Below are 14,645 nucleotides of genomic sequence, written 5' to 3' on the forward strand. Positions count from 1 at the left end.
AGCACCTGGGAATAGCAGATGCTGTAAATTTTTGTTGCATCACTTTAATTTAATCTGCAACTGACATGCTTGTATGTGAAGTGTACAGATTAAATAGAAATCTTTTAGTACCAGGGAATAGCAGGTGCTGTAAGATTTTATTGCATCCCTTTAATTTATGTTCAAGCTATCATGTTCAAATTTGAAGTACAGTGAATAATTAAATCAAACTATCTGTTAGCACCTGGGAATAGCAGATGCTGTAAGTTTTTGTTGCATCACTTTAATTTAATCTGCAACTGACATGCTTGTATGTGAAGTGTACAGATTAAATAGAAATCTTTTAGTACCAGGGAATAGCAGGTGCTGTAAGATTTTATTGCATACCTTTAATTTATGTTCAAGCTATCATGTTCATTATTGAAGTGCAGTGAATAATTAAATCAAAATATCTGCTAGCACCTGGGAATAGCAGATGCTGTAAGTTTTTATTGCATCACTTTAATTTACTCTCCAACTGACATGCTTGAATGTGAAGTGCAGTGATTAATAAAAAAACTGTCTGTTAGTGCCTCCGTATACCAGATGTTGTAAGCTTTTATTGCATCATTTAATTTACTTTCAAGATAACATTCTAGAATGTCAAGTGCAGGGATTAATTAAAAAAATTGTCAGATTGGTCTTTGATCATATTTGCTATGATTAGGCAATTTGAGTAAGTGTTTAAGGCTTACGGCCACACCAGCTTGAGAACGACCAGTCTCATCTGACCTTGGAAGCGAAACAAGTTTGGGCCTGGATAGTACTGAGGTGGGACCCTATCTAGGAATACCAGGTGCTGTAAGCTTTTCTTGCATCACTTTAATTTACTTTCAAGCTGACATGCTCAAATGTGAAGTGCAGTGATTAATAAAAAAAACTATCTATTAGCACCTGGGAATAGCAGATGCTGTAAGTTTTTTTTGCATCACTTTCATTTACTCTCCAACTCACATGCCTGAATGTGAAGTGCAGTGATTCATCAAAAAACTATCTGTTAGCACCTTGGACTACGAGATGCTGTAAGCTTCTCTTGCATCACTTTAATTTACTTTCAAGATGACATGCTAGGATGTGAAGTGCAGTGATTAATTAAAAAAAAACTATCTGTTAGCACCTGGGAATAGCAAATGCTGTAAGTTTTTGTTGCATCACTTTAATTTAATCTGCAACTGACATGCTTGTATGTGAAGTGTACAGATTAAATAGAAATCTTTTAGTACCAGGGAATAGCAGGTGCTGTAAGATTTTATTGCATCCCTTTAATTTATGTTCAAGCTATCATGTTCAAATTTGAAGTACAGTGAATAATTAAATCAAACTATCTGTTAGCACCTGGGAATAGCAGATGCTGTAAGTTTTTGTTGCATCACTTTAATTTAATCTGCAACTGACATGCTTGTATGTGAAGTGTACAGATTAAATAGAAATCTTTTAGTACCAGGGAATAGCAGGTGCTGTAAGATTTTATTGCATCCCTTTAATTTATGTTCAAGCTATCATGTTCAAATTTGAAGTACAGTGAATAATTAAATCAAACTATCTGTTAGCACCTGGGAATAGCAGATGCTGTAAGTTTTTGTTGCATCACTTTAATTTAATCTGCAACTGACATGCTTGTATGTGAAGTGTACAGATTAAATAGAAATCTTTTAGTACCAGGGAATAGCAGGTGCTGTAAGATTTTATTGCATCCCTTTAATTTATGTTCAAGCTATCATGTTCAAATTTGAAGTGCAGTGAATAATTAAATCAAACTATCTGTTAGCACCTGGGAATAGCAGATGCTGTAAGTTTTTATTGCATTACTTTAATTTACTCTCCAACTGACATGCTTGAATGTGAAGTGCAGTGATTAATAAAAAAACTGTCTGTTAGTGCCTCCGTATACCAGATGTTGTAAGCTTTTATTGCATTTTTAATTTACTTTCAAGATAACATTCTAGAATGTCAAGTGCAGGGATTAATTAAAAAAATTGTCAGATTGGTCTTTGATCATATTTGCTATGATTAGGCAATTTGAGTAAGTGTTTAAGGCTTACGGCCACACCAGCTTGAGAACGACCAGTCTCATCTGACCTTGGAAGCGAAACAAGTTTGGGCCTGGATAGTACTGAGGTGGGACCCTATCTAGGAATACCAGGTGCTGTAAGCTTTTCTTGCATCACTTTAATTTACTTTCAAGCTGACATGCTCAAATGTGAAGTGCAGTGATTAATAAAAAAAACTATCTGTTAGCACCTGGGAATAGCAGATGCTGTAAGTTTTTTTTGCATCACTTTCATTTACTCTCCAACTCACATGCCTGAATGTGAAGTGCAGTGATTCATCAAAAAACTATCTGTTAGCACCTTGGACTACGAGATGCTGTAAGCTTCTCTTGCATCACTTTAATTTACTTTCAAGATGACATGCTAGGATGTGAAGTGCAGTGATTAATTAAAAAAAAACTATCTGTTAGCACCTGGGAATAGCAAATGCTGTAAATTTTTGTTGCATCACTTTAATTTAATCTGCAACTGACATGCTTGTATGTGAAGTGTACAGATTAAATAGAAATCTTTTAGTACCAGGGAATAGCAGGTGCTGTAAGATTTTATTGCATCCCTTTAATTTATGTTCAAGCTATCATGTTCAAATTTGAAGTACAGTGAATAATTAAATCAAACTATCTGTTAGCACCTGGGAATAGCAGATGCTGTAAGTTTTTGTTGCATCACTTTAATTTAATCTGCAACTGACATGCTTGTATGTGAAGTGTACAGATTAAATAGAAATCTTTTAGTACCAGGGAATAGCAGGTGCTGTAAGATTTTATTGCATCCCTTTAATTTATGTTCAAGCTATCATGTTCAAATTTGAAGTGCAGTGAATAATTAAATCAAACTATCTGTTAGCACCTGGGAATAGCAGATGCTGTAAGTTTTTATTGCATTACTTTAATTTACTCTCCAACTGACATGCTTGAATGTGAAGTGCAGTGATTAATAAAAAAACTGTCTGTTAGTGCCTCCGTATACCAGATGTTGTAAGCTTTTATTGCATCATTTAATTTACTTTCAAGATAACATTCTAGAATGTCAAGTGCAGGGATTAATTAAAAAAATTGTCAGATTGGTCTTTGATCATATTTGCTATGATTAGGCAATTTGAGTAAGTGTTTAAGGCTTACGGCCACACCAGCTTGAGAACGCCCAATCTCCTCTGACCTTGGAAGCTAAGCAAGTTTGGGCCTGTATAGTACTGAGGTGGGACCCTACCTAGGAATACCAGGTGCTGTAAGCTTTTCTTGCATCACTTTAATTTACTTTCAAGCTGACATGCTCAAATGTGAAGTGCAGTGATTAATAAAAAAAAAATCTGTTAGCACCTGGGAATAGCAGATGCTGTAAGTTTTTTTTGCATCACTTTCATTTACTCTCCAACTCACATGCCTGAATGTGAAGTGCAGTGATTCATCAAAAAACTATCTGTTAGCACCTTGGACTACGAGATGCTGTAAGCTTCTCTTGCATCACTTTAATTTACTTTCAAGATGACATGCTAGGATGTGAAGTGCAGTGACTAATTAAAAAAAAACTATCTGTTAGCACCTGGGAATAGCAAATGCTGTAAGTTTTTGTTGCATCACTTTAATTTAATCTGCAACTCACATGCTTGTATGTGAAGTGTACAGATTAAATAGAAATATTTTAGTACCAGGGAATAGCAGGTGCTGTAAGATTTTATTGCATCCCTTTAATTTATGTTCAAGCTATCATGTTCATTATTGAAGTGCAGTGAATAATTAAATCAAAATATCTGCTAGCACCTGGGAATAGCAGATGCTGTAAGTTTTTATTGCATCACTTTAATTTACTCTCCAACTGACATGCTTGAATGTGAAGTGCAGTGATTAATAAAAAAAATGTCTGTTAGTGCCTCCGTATACCAGATGTTGTAAGCTTTTATTACATCATTTAATTTACTTTCAAGATAACATTCTAGAATGTCAAGTGCAGGGATTAATAAAAAAAATTGTCAGATTGGTCTTTGATCATATTTGCTATGATTAGGCAATTAGAGTAAGTGTTTAAGGCTTACGGCCACACCAGCTTGAGAATGACCAGTCTCATCTGACCTTGGAAGCGAAACAAGTTTAGGCCTGGATAGTACTGAGGTGGGACCCTATCTAGGAATACCAGGTACTGTAAGCTTTTCTTGCATCACTTTAATTTACTTTCAAGCTGACATGCTCAAATGTGAAGTGCAGTGATTAATAAAAAAAACTATCTGTTAGCACCTGGCAATAGCAGATGCTGTAAGTTTTTTTTGCATCACTTCATTTACTCTCCAACTCACATGCCTGAATGTGAAGTGCAGTGATTCATCAAAAAACTATCTGTTAGCACCTTGGACTACGAGATGCTGTAAGCTTCTCTTGCATCACTTTAATTTACTTTCAAGATGACATGCTAGGATGTGAAGTGCAGTGATTAATTAAAAAAAAACTATCTGTTAGCACCTGGGAATAGCAAATGCTGTAAGTTTTTGTTGCATCACTTTAATTTAATCTGCAACTGACATGCTTGTATGTGAAGTGTACAGATTAAATAGAAATCTTTTAGTACCAGGGAATAGCAGGTGCTGTAAGATTTTATTGCATCCCTTTAATTTATGTTCAAGCTATCATGTTCAAATTTGAAGTACAGTGAATAATTAAATCAAACTATCTGTTAGCACCTGGGAATAGCAGATGCTGTAAGTTTTTGTTGCATCACTTTAATTTAATCTGCAACTGACATGCTTGTATGTGAAGTGTACAGATTAAATAGAAATCTTTTAGTACCAGGGAATAGCAGGTGCTGTAAGATTTTATTGCATCCCTTTAATTTATGTTCAAGCTATCATGTTCAAATTTGAAGTACAGTGAATAATTAAATCAAACTATCTGTTAGCACCTGGGAATAGCAGATGCTGTAAGTTTTTGTTGCATCACTTTAATTTAATCTGCAACTGACATGCTTGTATGTGAAGTGTACAGATTAAATAGAAATATTTTAGTACCAGGGAATAGCAGGTGCTGTAAGATTTTATTGCATCCCTTTAATTTATTTTCAAGCTATCATGTTCATTATTGAAGTGCAGTGAATAATTAAATCAAAATATCTGCTAGCACCTGGGAATAGCAGATGCTGTAAGTTTTTATTGCATCACTTTAATTTACTCTCCAACTGACATGCTTGAATGTGAAGTGCAGTGATTAATAAAAAAACTGTCTGTTAGTGCCTCCGTATACCAGATGTTGTAAGCTTTTATTGCATCATTTAATTTACTTTCAAGATAACATTCTAGAATGTCAAGTGCAGGGATTAATAAAAAAAATTGTCAGATTGGTCTTTGATCATATTTGCTATGATTAGGCAATTAGAGTAAGTGTTTAAGGCTTACGGCCACACCATCTTGAGAACGACCAGTCTCATCTGACCTTGGAAGCGAAACAAGTTTGGGCCTGGATAGTACTGAGGTGGGACCCTATCTAGGAATACCAGGTGCTGTAAGCTTTTCTTGCATCACTTTAATTTACTTTCAAGCTGACATGCTCAAATGTGAAGTGCAGTGATTAATAAAAAAAACTATCTGTTAGCACCTGGGAATAGCAGATGCTGTAAGTTTTTTTTGCATCACTTTCATTTACTCTCCAACTCACATGCCTGAATGTGAAGTGCAGTGATTCATCAAAAAACTATCTGTTAGCACCTTGGACTACGAGATGCTGTAAGCTTCTCTTGCATCACTTTAATTTACTTTCAAGATGACATGCTAGGATGTGAAGTGCAGTGACTAATTAAAAAAAAACTATCTGTTAGCACCTGGGAATAGCAAATGCTGTAAGTTTTTGTTGCATCACTTTAATTTAATCTGCAACTCACATGCTTGTATGTGAAGTGTACAGATTAAATAGAAATATTTTAGTACCAGGGAATAGCAGGTGCTGTAAGATTTTATTGCATCCCTTTAATTTATGTTCAAGCTATCATGTTCATTATTGAAGTGCAGTGAATAATTAAATCAAAATATCTGCTAGCACCTGGGAATAGCAGATGCTGTAAGTTTTTATTGCATCACTTTAATTTACTCTCCAACTGACATGCTTCAATGTGAAGTGCAGTGATTAATAAAAAAAATGTCTGTTAGTGCCTCCGTATACCAGATGTTGTAAGCTTTTATTGCATCATTTAATTTACTTTCAAGATAACATTCTAGAATGTCAAGTGCAGGGATTAATAAAAAAAATTGTCAGATTGGTCTTTGATCATATTTGCTATGATTAGGCAATTAGAGTAAGTGTTTAAGGCTTACGGCCACACCAGCTTGAGAACGACCAGTCTCATCTGACCTTGGAAGCGAAACAAGTTTAGGCCTGGATAGTACTGAGGTGGGACCCTATCTAGGAATACCAGGTGCTGTAAGCTTTTCTTGCATCACTTTAATTTACTTTCAAGCTGACATGCTCAAATGTGAAGTGCAGTGATTAATAAAAAAAACTATCTGTTAGCACCTGGGAATAGCAGATGCTGTAAGTTTTTTTTGCATCACTTCATTTACTCTCCAACTCACATGCCTGAATGTGAAGTGCAGTGATTCATCAAAAAACTATCTGTTAGCACCTTGGACTACGAGATGCTGTAAGCTTCTCTTGCATCACTTTAATTTACTTTCAAGATGACATGCTAGGATGTGAAGTGCAGTGATTAATTAAAAAAAAACTATCTGTTAGCACCTGGGAATAGCAAATGCTGTAAGTTTTTGTTGCATCACTTTAATTTAATCTGCAACTGACATGCTTGTATGTGAAGTGTACAGATTAAATAGAAATATTTTAGTACCAGGGAATAGCAGGTGCTGTAAGATTTTATTGCATCCCTTTAATTTATTTTCAAGCTATCATGTTCATTATTGAAGTGCAGTGAATAATTAAATCAAAATATCTGCTAGCACCTGGGAATAGCAGATGCTGTAAGTTTTTATTGCATCACTTTAATTTACTCTCCAACTGACATGCTTGAATGTGAAGTGCAGTGATTAATAAAAAAACTGTCTGTTAGTGCCTCCGTATACCAGATGTTGTAAGCTTTTATTGCATCATTTAATTTACTTTCAAGATAACATTCTAGAATGTCAAGTGCAGGGATTAATAAAAAAATTGTCAGATTGGTCTTTGATCATATTTGCTATGATTAGGCAATTAGAGTAAGTGTTTAAGGCTTATGGCTACACCAGCTTGAGAACGACCAGTCTCATCTGACCTTGGAAGCGAAACAAGTTTGGGCCTGGATAGTACTGAAGTGGGACCCTATCTAGGAATACCAGGTGCTGTAAGCTTTTCTTGCATCACTTTAATTTACTTTCAAGATGACATGTTAGGATGTGAAGTGCAGTAATTAATTAAAAAAAACTATGTGTTAGCACCTCGGAATAGCAGATGGTGTAAGTTTTTGTTGCATCACTTTAATTTAATCTGCAACTGACATGCTTGTATGTGAAGTGTACAGATTAAATAGAAATCTTTTAGTACCAGGGAATAGCAGGTGCTGTAAGATTTTATTGCATCCCTTTAATTTATGTTCAAGCTATCATGTTCAAATTTGAAGTACAGTGAATAATTAAATCAAACTATCTGTTAGCACCTGGGAATAGCAGATGCTGTAAGTTTTTGTTGCATCACTTTAATTTAATCTGCAACTGACATGCTTGTATGTGAAGTGTACAGATTAAATAGAAATATTTTAGTACCAGGGAATAGCAGGTGCTGTAAGATTTTATTGCATCCCTTTAATTTATTTTCAAGCTATCATGTTCATTATTGAAGTGCAGTGAATAATTAAATCAAAATATCTGCTAGCACCTGGGAATAGCAGATGCTGTAAGTTTTTATTGCATCACTTTAATTTACTCTCCAACTGACATGCTTGAATGTGAAGTGCAGTGATTAATAAAAAAACTGTCTGTTAGTGCCTCCGTATACCAGATGTTGTAAGCTTTTATTGCATCATTTAATTTACTTTCAAGATAACATTCTAGAATGTCAAGTGCAGGGATTAATAAAAAAAATTGTCAGATTGGTCTTTGATCATATTTGCTATGATTAGGCAATTAGAGTAAGTGTTTAAGGCTTACGGCCACACCATCTTGAGAACGACCAGTCTCATCTGACCTTGGAAGCGAAACAAGTTTGGGCCTGGATAGTACTGAGGTGGGACCCTATCTAGGAATACCAGGTGCTGTAAGCTTTTCTTGCATCACTTTAATTTACTTTCAAGATGACATGTTAGGATGTGAAGTGCAGTAATTAATTAAAAAAAACTATGTGTTAGCACCTCGGAATAGCAGATGGTGTAAGTTTTTGTTGCATCACTTTAATTTAATCTGCAACTGACATGCTTGTATGTGAAGTGTACAGATTAAATAGAAATCTTTTAGTACCAGGGAATAGCAGGTGCTGTAAGATTTTATTGCATCCCTTTAATTTATGTTCAAGCTATCATGTTCAAATTTGAAGTACAGTGAATAATTAAATCAAACTATCTGTTAGCACCTGGGAATAGCAGATGCTGTAAGTTTTTGTTGCATCACTTTAATTTAATCTGCAACTGACATGCTTGTATGTGAAGTGTACAGATTAAATAGAAATATTTTAGTACCAGGGAATAGCAGGTGCTGTAAGATTTTATTGCATCCCTTTAATTTATTTTCAAGCTATCATGTTCATTATTGAAGTGCAGTGAATAATTAAATCAAAATATCTGCTAGCACCTGGGAATAGCAGATGCTGTAAGTTTTTATTGCATCACTTTAATTTACTCTCCAACTGACATGCTTGAATGTGAAGTGCAGTGATTAATAAAAAAACTGTCTGTTAGTGCCTCCGTATACCAGATGTTGTAAGCTTTTATTGCATCATTTAATTTACTTTCAAGATAACATTCTAGAATGTCAAGTGCAGGGATTAATAAAAAAAATTGTCAGATTGGTCTTTGATCATATTTGCTATGATTAGGCAATTAGAGTAAGTGTTTAAGGCTTACGGCCACACCATCTTGAGAACGACCAGTCTCATCTGACCTTGGAAGCGAAACAAGTTTGGGCCTGGATAGTACTGAGGTGGGACCCTATCTAGGAATACCAGGTGCTGTAAGCTTTTCTTGCATCACTTTAATTTACTTTCAAGCTGACATGCTCAAATGTGAAGTGCAGTGATTAATAAAAAAAACTATCTGTTAGCACCTGGGAATAGCAGATGCTGTAAGTTTTTTTTGCATCACTTTCATTTACTCTCCAACTCACATGCCTGAATGTGAAGTGCAGTGATTCATCAAAAACTATCTGTTAGCACATTGGACTACGAGATGCTGTAAGCTTCTCTTGCATCACTTTAATTTACTTTTAAGATGACATGCTAGGATGTGAAGTGCAGTGATTAATTAAAAAAACTATCTGTTAGCACCTGGGAATAGCAGATGCTGTAAGTTTTTGTTGCATCACTTTAATTTAATCTGCAACTGACATGCTTGTATGTGAAAGGTACAGATTAAATAGAAATCTTTTAGTACCAGGGAATAGCAGGTGCTGTAAGATTTTATTGCATCCCTTTAATTTATGTTCAAGCTATCATGTTCAAATTTGAAGTACAGTGAATAATTAAATCAAACTATCTGTTAGCACCTGGGAATAGCAGATGCTGTAAGTTTTTGTTGCATCACTTTAATTTAATCTGCAACTGACATGCTTGTATTTGAAGTGTACAGATTAAATAGAAATCTTTTAGTACCAGGGAATAGCAGGTGCTGTAAGATTTTATTGCATCCCTTTAATTTATTTTCAAGCTATCATGTTCATTATTGAAGTGCAGTGAATAATTAAATCAAAATATCTGCTAGCACCTGGGAATAGCAGATGCTGTAAGTTTTTATTGCATCACTTTAATTTACTCTCCAACTGACATGCTTGAATGTGAAGTGCAGTGATTAATAAAAAAACTGTCTGTTAGTGCCTCCGTATACCAGATGTTGTAAGCTTTATTGCATCATTTAATTTACTTTCAAGATAACATTCTAGAATGTCAAGTGCAGGGATTAATAAAAAAAATTGTCAGATTGGTCTTTGATCATATTTGCTATGATTATGCAATTAGAGTAAGTGTTTAAGGCTTACGGCCACACCAGCTTGAGAACGACCAGTCTCATCTGACCTTGGAAGCGAAACAAGTTTGGGCCTGGATAGTACTGAGGTGGGACCATATCTAGGAATACCAGGTGCTGTAAGCTTTTCTTGCATCACTTTAATTTACTTTCAAGCTGACATGCTCAAATGTGAAGTGCAGTGATTAATAAAAAAACTATCTGTTAGCACATGGGAATAGCAGATGCTGTAAGTTTTTTTTGCATCACTTTCATTTACTCTCCAACTCACATGCCTGAATGTGAAGTGCAGTGATTCATCAAAAAACTATCTGTTAGCACCTTGGACTACGAGATGCTGTAAGCTTCTCTTGCATCACTTTAATTTACTTTCAAGATGACATGCTAGGATGTGAAGTGCAGTGATTAATTAAAAAAAACTATCTGTTAGCACCTGGGAATAGCAGATGCTGTAAGTTTTTGTTGCATCACTTTAATTTAATCTGCAACTGACATGCTTGTATGTGAAGTGTACAGATTAAATAGAAATCTTTTAGTACCAGGGAATAGCAGGTGCTGTAAGATTTTATTGCATCCCTTTAATTTATGTTCAAGCTATCATGTTCAAATTTGAAGTGCAGTGAATAATTAAATCAAACTATCTGCTAGCACCTGGGAATAGCAGATGCTGTAAGTTTTTGTTGCATCACTTTAATTTAATCTGCAACTGACATGCTTGTATGTGAAGTGTACAGATTAAATAGAAATCTTTTAGTACCAGGGAATAGCAGGTGCTGTAAGATTTTATTGCATACCTTTAATTTATGTTCAAGCTATCATGTTCATTATTGAAGTGCAGTGAATAATTAACTCAAACTATCTGCTAGCACCTGGGAATAGCAGATGTGCTGTAAGTTTTTATTGCATCACTTTAATTTACTCTCCAACTGACATGCTTGAATGTGAAGTGCAGTGATTAATAAAAAAACTGTCTGTTAGTGCCTCCGTATACCAGATGTTGTAAGCTTTTATTGCATCATTTAATTAACTTTCAAGATAACATTCTAGAATGTCAAGTGCAGGGATTAATAAAAAAAATTGTCAGATTGGTCTTTGATCATATTTGCTATGATTAGGCAATTAGAGTAAGTGTTTAAGGCTTACGGCCACACCAGCTTGAGTACGACCAATCTCATCTGACCTTGGAAGCGAAACAAGTTTGGGCCTGGATAGTACTGAGGTGGGACCCTATCTAGGAATACCAGGTGCTGTAAGCTTTTCTTGCATCACTTTAATTTACTTTCAAGCTGACATGCTCAAATGTGAAGTGCAGTGATTAATAAAAAAAACTATCTGTTAGCACCTGGGAATAGCAGATGCTGTAAGTTTTTTTGCATCACTTTCATTTACTCTCCAACTCACATGCCTGAATGTGAAGTGCAGTGATTCATCAAAAAACTATCTGTTAGCACCTTGGACTACGAGATGCTATAAGCTTCTCTTGCATCACTTTAATTTACTTTCAAGATGACATGCTAGGATGTGAAGTGCAGTGATTAATTAAAAAAAACCTATCTGTTAGCACCTGGGAATAGCAGATGCTGTAAATTTTTGTTGCATCACTTTAATTTAATCTGCAACTGACATGCTTGTATGTGAAGTGTACAGATTAAATAGAAATATTTTAGTACCAGGGAATAGCAGGTGCTGTAAGATTTTATTGCATCCCTTTAATTTATGTTCAAGCTATCATGTTCAAATTTGAAGTGCAGTGAATAATTAAATCAAACTATCTGCTAGCACCTGGGAATAGCAGATGCTGTAAGTTTTTGTTGCATCACTTTAATTTAATCTGCAACTGACATGCTTGTATGTGAAGTGTACAGATTAAATAGAAATCTTTTAGTACCAGGGAATAGCAGGTGCTGTAAGATTTTATTGCATACCTTTAATTTATGTTCAAGCTATCATGTTCATTATTGAAGTGCAGTGAATAATTAACTCAAAATATCTGCTAGCACCTGGGAATAGCAGATGCTGTAAGTTTTTATTGCATCACTTTAATTTACTCTCCAACTGACATGCTTGAATGTGAAGTGCAGTGATTAATAAAAAAACTGTCTGTTAGTGCCTCCGTATACCAGATGTTGTAAGCTTTTATTGCATCATTTAATTTACTTTCAAGATAACATTCTAGAATGTCAAGTGCAAGGATTAATAAAAAAAAATTGTCAGATTGGTCTTTGATCATATTTGCTATGATTAGGCAATTAGAGTAAGTGTTTAAGGCTTACGGCCACACCAGCTTGAGAACGACCAGTCTCATCTGACCTTGGAAGTGAAACAAGTTTGGGCCTGGATAGTGCTGAGGTGGGACCCTATCTAGGAATACCAGGTGCTGTAAGCTTTTCTTGCATCACTTTAATTTACTTTCAAGCTGACATGCTCAAATGTGAAGTGCAGTGATTAATAAAAAAAACTATCTGTTAGCACCTGGGAATAGCAGATGCTGCAAGTTTTTTTTGCATCACTTTCATTTACTCTCCAACTCACATGCCTGAATGTGAAGTGCAGTGATTCATCAAAAAACTATCTGTTAGCAGCTTGGACTACGAGATGCTGTAAGCTTCTCTTGCATCACTTTAATTTACTTTTAAGATGACATGCTAGGATGTGAAGTGCAGTGATTAATTAAAAAAAACTATCTGTTAGCACCTGGGAATAGCAGATGCTGTAAGTTTTTGTTGCATCACTTTAATTTAATCTGCAACTGACATGCTTGTATGTGAAGTGTACAGATTAAATAGAAATCTTTTAGTACCAGGGAATAGCAGGTGCTGTAAGATTTTATTGCATCCCTTTAATTTATTTTCAAGCTATCATGTTCAAATTTGAAGTGCAGTGAATAATTAAATCAAACTATCTGCTAGCACCTGGGAATAGCAGATGTGCTGTAAGTTTTTATTGCATCACTTTAATTTACTCTCCAACTGACATGCTTGAATGTGAAGTGCAGTGATTAATAAAAAAACTGTCTGTTAGTGCCTCCGTATACCAGATGTTGTAAGCTTTTATTGCATCATTTAATTAACTTTCAAGATAACATTCTAGAATGTCAAGTGCAGGGATTAATAAAAAAAATTGTCAGATTGGTCTTTGATCATATTTGCTATGATTAGGCAATTAGAGTAAGTGTTTAAGGCTTACGGCCACACCAGCTTGAGAACCCCCAATCTAATCTGACCTTGGAAGCTGAACAACTTTGGGCCTGGATAGTACTGAGGTGGGACCCTACCTAGGAATACCAGGTGCTGTAAGCTTTTCTTGCATCACTTTAATTTACTTTCAAGCTGACATGCTCAAATGTGAAGTGCAGTGATTAATAAAAAAACTATCTGTTAGCACATGGGAATAGCAGATGCTGTAAGTTTTTGTTGCATCACTTTAATTTAATCTGCAACTGACATGCTTGTATGTGAAGTGTACAGATTAAATAGAAATCTTTTAGTACCAGGGAATAGCAGGTGCTGTAAGATTTTATTGCATCCCTTTAATTTATGTTCAAGCTATCATGTTCAAATTTGAAGTGCAGTGAATAATTAAATCAAACTATCTGCTAGCACCTGGGAATAGCAGATGCTGTAAGTTTTTATTGCATCACTTTAATTTACTCTCCAACTGACATGCTTGAATGTGAAGTGCAGTGATTAATAAAAATACTGTCTGTTAGTGCCTCCGTATACCAGATGTTGTAAGCTTTTATTGCATCATTTAATTTACTTTCAAGATAACATTCTAGAATGTCAAGTGCAGGGATTAATAAAAAAAATTGTCAGATTGGTCTTTGATCATATTTGCTATGATTAGGCAATTTGACTAAGTGTTTAAGGCTTACGGCCACACCATCTTGAGAACGCCCAATCTCATCTGACCTTGGAAGCTAAGCAAGTTTGGGCCTGGATAGTACTGAGGTGGGACCCTACCTAGGAATACCAGGTGCTGTAAGCTTTTCTTGCATCACTTTAATTTACTTTCAAGCTGACATGCTCAAATGTGAAGTGCAGTGATTAATAAAAAAAACCTATCTGTTAGCACATGGGAATAGCAGATGCTGTAAGTTTTTTTTGCATCACTTTCATTTACTCTCCAACTCACATGCCTGAATGTGAAGTGCAGTGATTCATCAAAAAACTATCTGTTAGCAGCTTGGACTACGAGATGCTGTAAGCTTCTCTTGCATCACTTTAATTTACTTTTAAGATGACATGCTAGGATGTGAAGTGCAGTGATTAATTAAAAAAAACTATCTGTTAGCACCTGGGAATAGCAGATGCTGTAAGTTTTTGTTGCATCACTTTAATTTAATCTGCAACTGACATGCTTGTATGTGAAGTGTACAGATTAAATAGAAATCTTTTAGTACCAGGGAATAGCAGGTGCTGTAAGATTTTATTGCATCCCTTTAAT

At 35.2% G+C, this 14,645-nt stretch overlaps 14 pseudogenes; all 14 read left to right on the forward strand.

The window, feature by feature from the left end:
* Window positions 1-707: 707 nt before the first annotated feature.
* On the forward strand, window positions 708-826 carry LOC145643700 (5S ribosomal RNA; annotated as a pseudogene).
* Window positions 827-2,054: 1,228 nt separating this feature from the next.
* On the forward strand, window positions 2,055-2,173 carry LOC145643701 (5S ribosomal RNA; annotated as a pseudogene).
* A 1,011-nt stretch (window positions 2,174-3,184) lies between these two features.
* Window positions 3,185-3,303, forward strand: LOC145649386 (5S ribosomal RNA; annotated as a pseudogene).
* A 792-nt stretch (window positions 3,304-4,095) lies between these two features.
* LOC145645909 (5S ribosomal RNA) lies at window positions 4,096-4,214 on the forward strand (annotated as a pseudogene).
* Window positions 4,215-5,442: 1,228 nt separating this feature from the next.
* Window positions 5,443-5,561, forward strand: LOC145644130 (5S ribosomal RNA; annotated as a pseudogene).
* Window positions 5,562-6,354: 793 nt separating this feature from the next.
* Window positions 6,355-6,473, forward strand: LOC145644816 (5S ribosomal RNA; annotated as a pseudogene).
* A 791-nt stretch (window positions 6,474-7,264) lies between these two features.
* Window positions 7,265-7,383, forward strand: LOC145644946 (5S ribosomal RNA; annotated as a pseudogene).
* Window positions 7,384-8,172: 789 nt separating this feature from the next.
* On the forward strand, window positions 8,173-8,291 carry LOC145644131 (5S ribosomal RNA; annotated as a pseudogene).
* A 789-nt stretch (window positions 8,292-9,080) lies between these two features.
* LOC145644132 (5S ribosomal RNA) lies at window positions 9,081-9,199 on the forward strand (annotated as a pseudogene).
* Window positions 9,200-10,206: 1,007 nt separating this feature from the next.
* LOC145644909 (5S ribosomal RNA) lies at window positions 10,207-10,325 on the forward strand (annotated as a pseudogene).
* A 1,011-nt stretch (window positions 10,326-11,336) lies between these two features.
* LOC145650605 (5S ribosomal RNA) lies at window positions 11,337-11,455 on the forward strand (annotated as a pseudogene).
* A 1,011-nt stretch (window positions 11,456-12,466) lies between these two features.
* On the forward strand, window positions 12,467-12,585 carry LOC145644596 (5S ribosomal RNA; annotated as a pseudogene).
* A 794-nt stretch (window positions 12,586-13,379) lies between these two features.
* Window positions 13,380-13,498, forward strand: LOC145645031 (5S ribosomal RNA; annotated as a pseudogene).
* A 569-nt stretch (window positions 13,499-14,067) lies between these two features.
* On the forward strand, window positions 14,068-14,186 carry LOC145647155 (5S ribosomal RNA; annotated as a pseudogene).
* Window positions 14,187-14,645: the final 459 nt, after the last annotated feature.

The sequence above is a fragment of the Electrophorus electricus genome, chromosome 13 (assembly GCF_041902795.1).
Source record: "Electrophorus electricus isolate QZ-2024a chromosome 13, ASM4190279v1, whole genome shotgun sequence".
In the NCBI taxonomy this organism is placed as follows: domain Eukaryota; kingdom Metazoa; phylum Chordata; class Actinopteri; order Gymnotiformes; family Gymnotidae; genus Electrophorus; species Electrophorus electricus.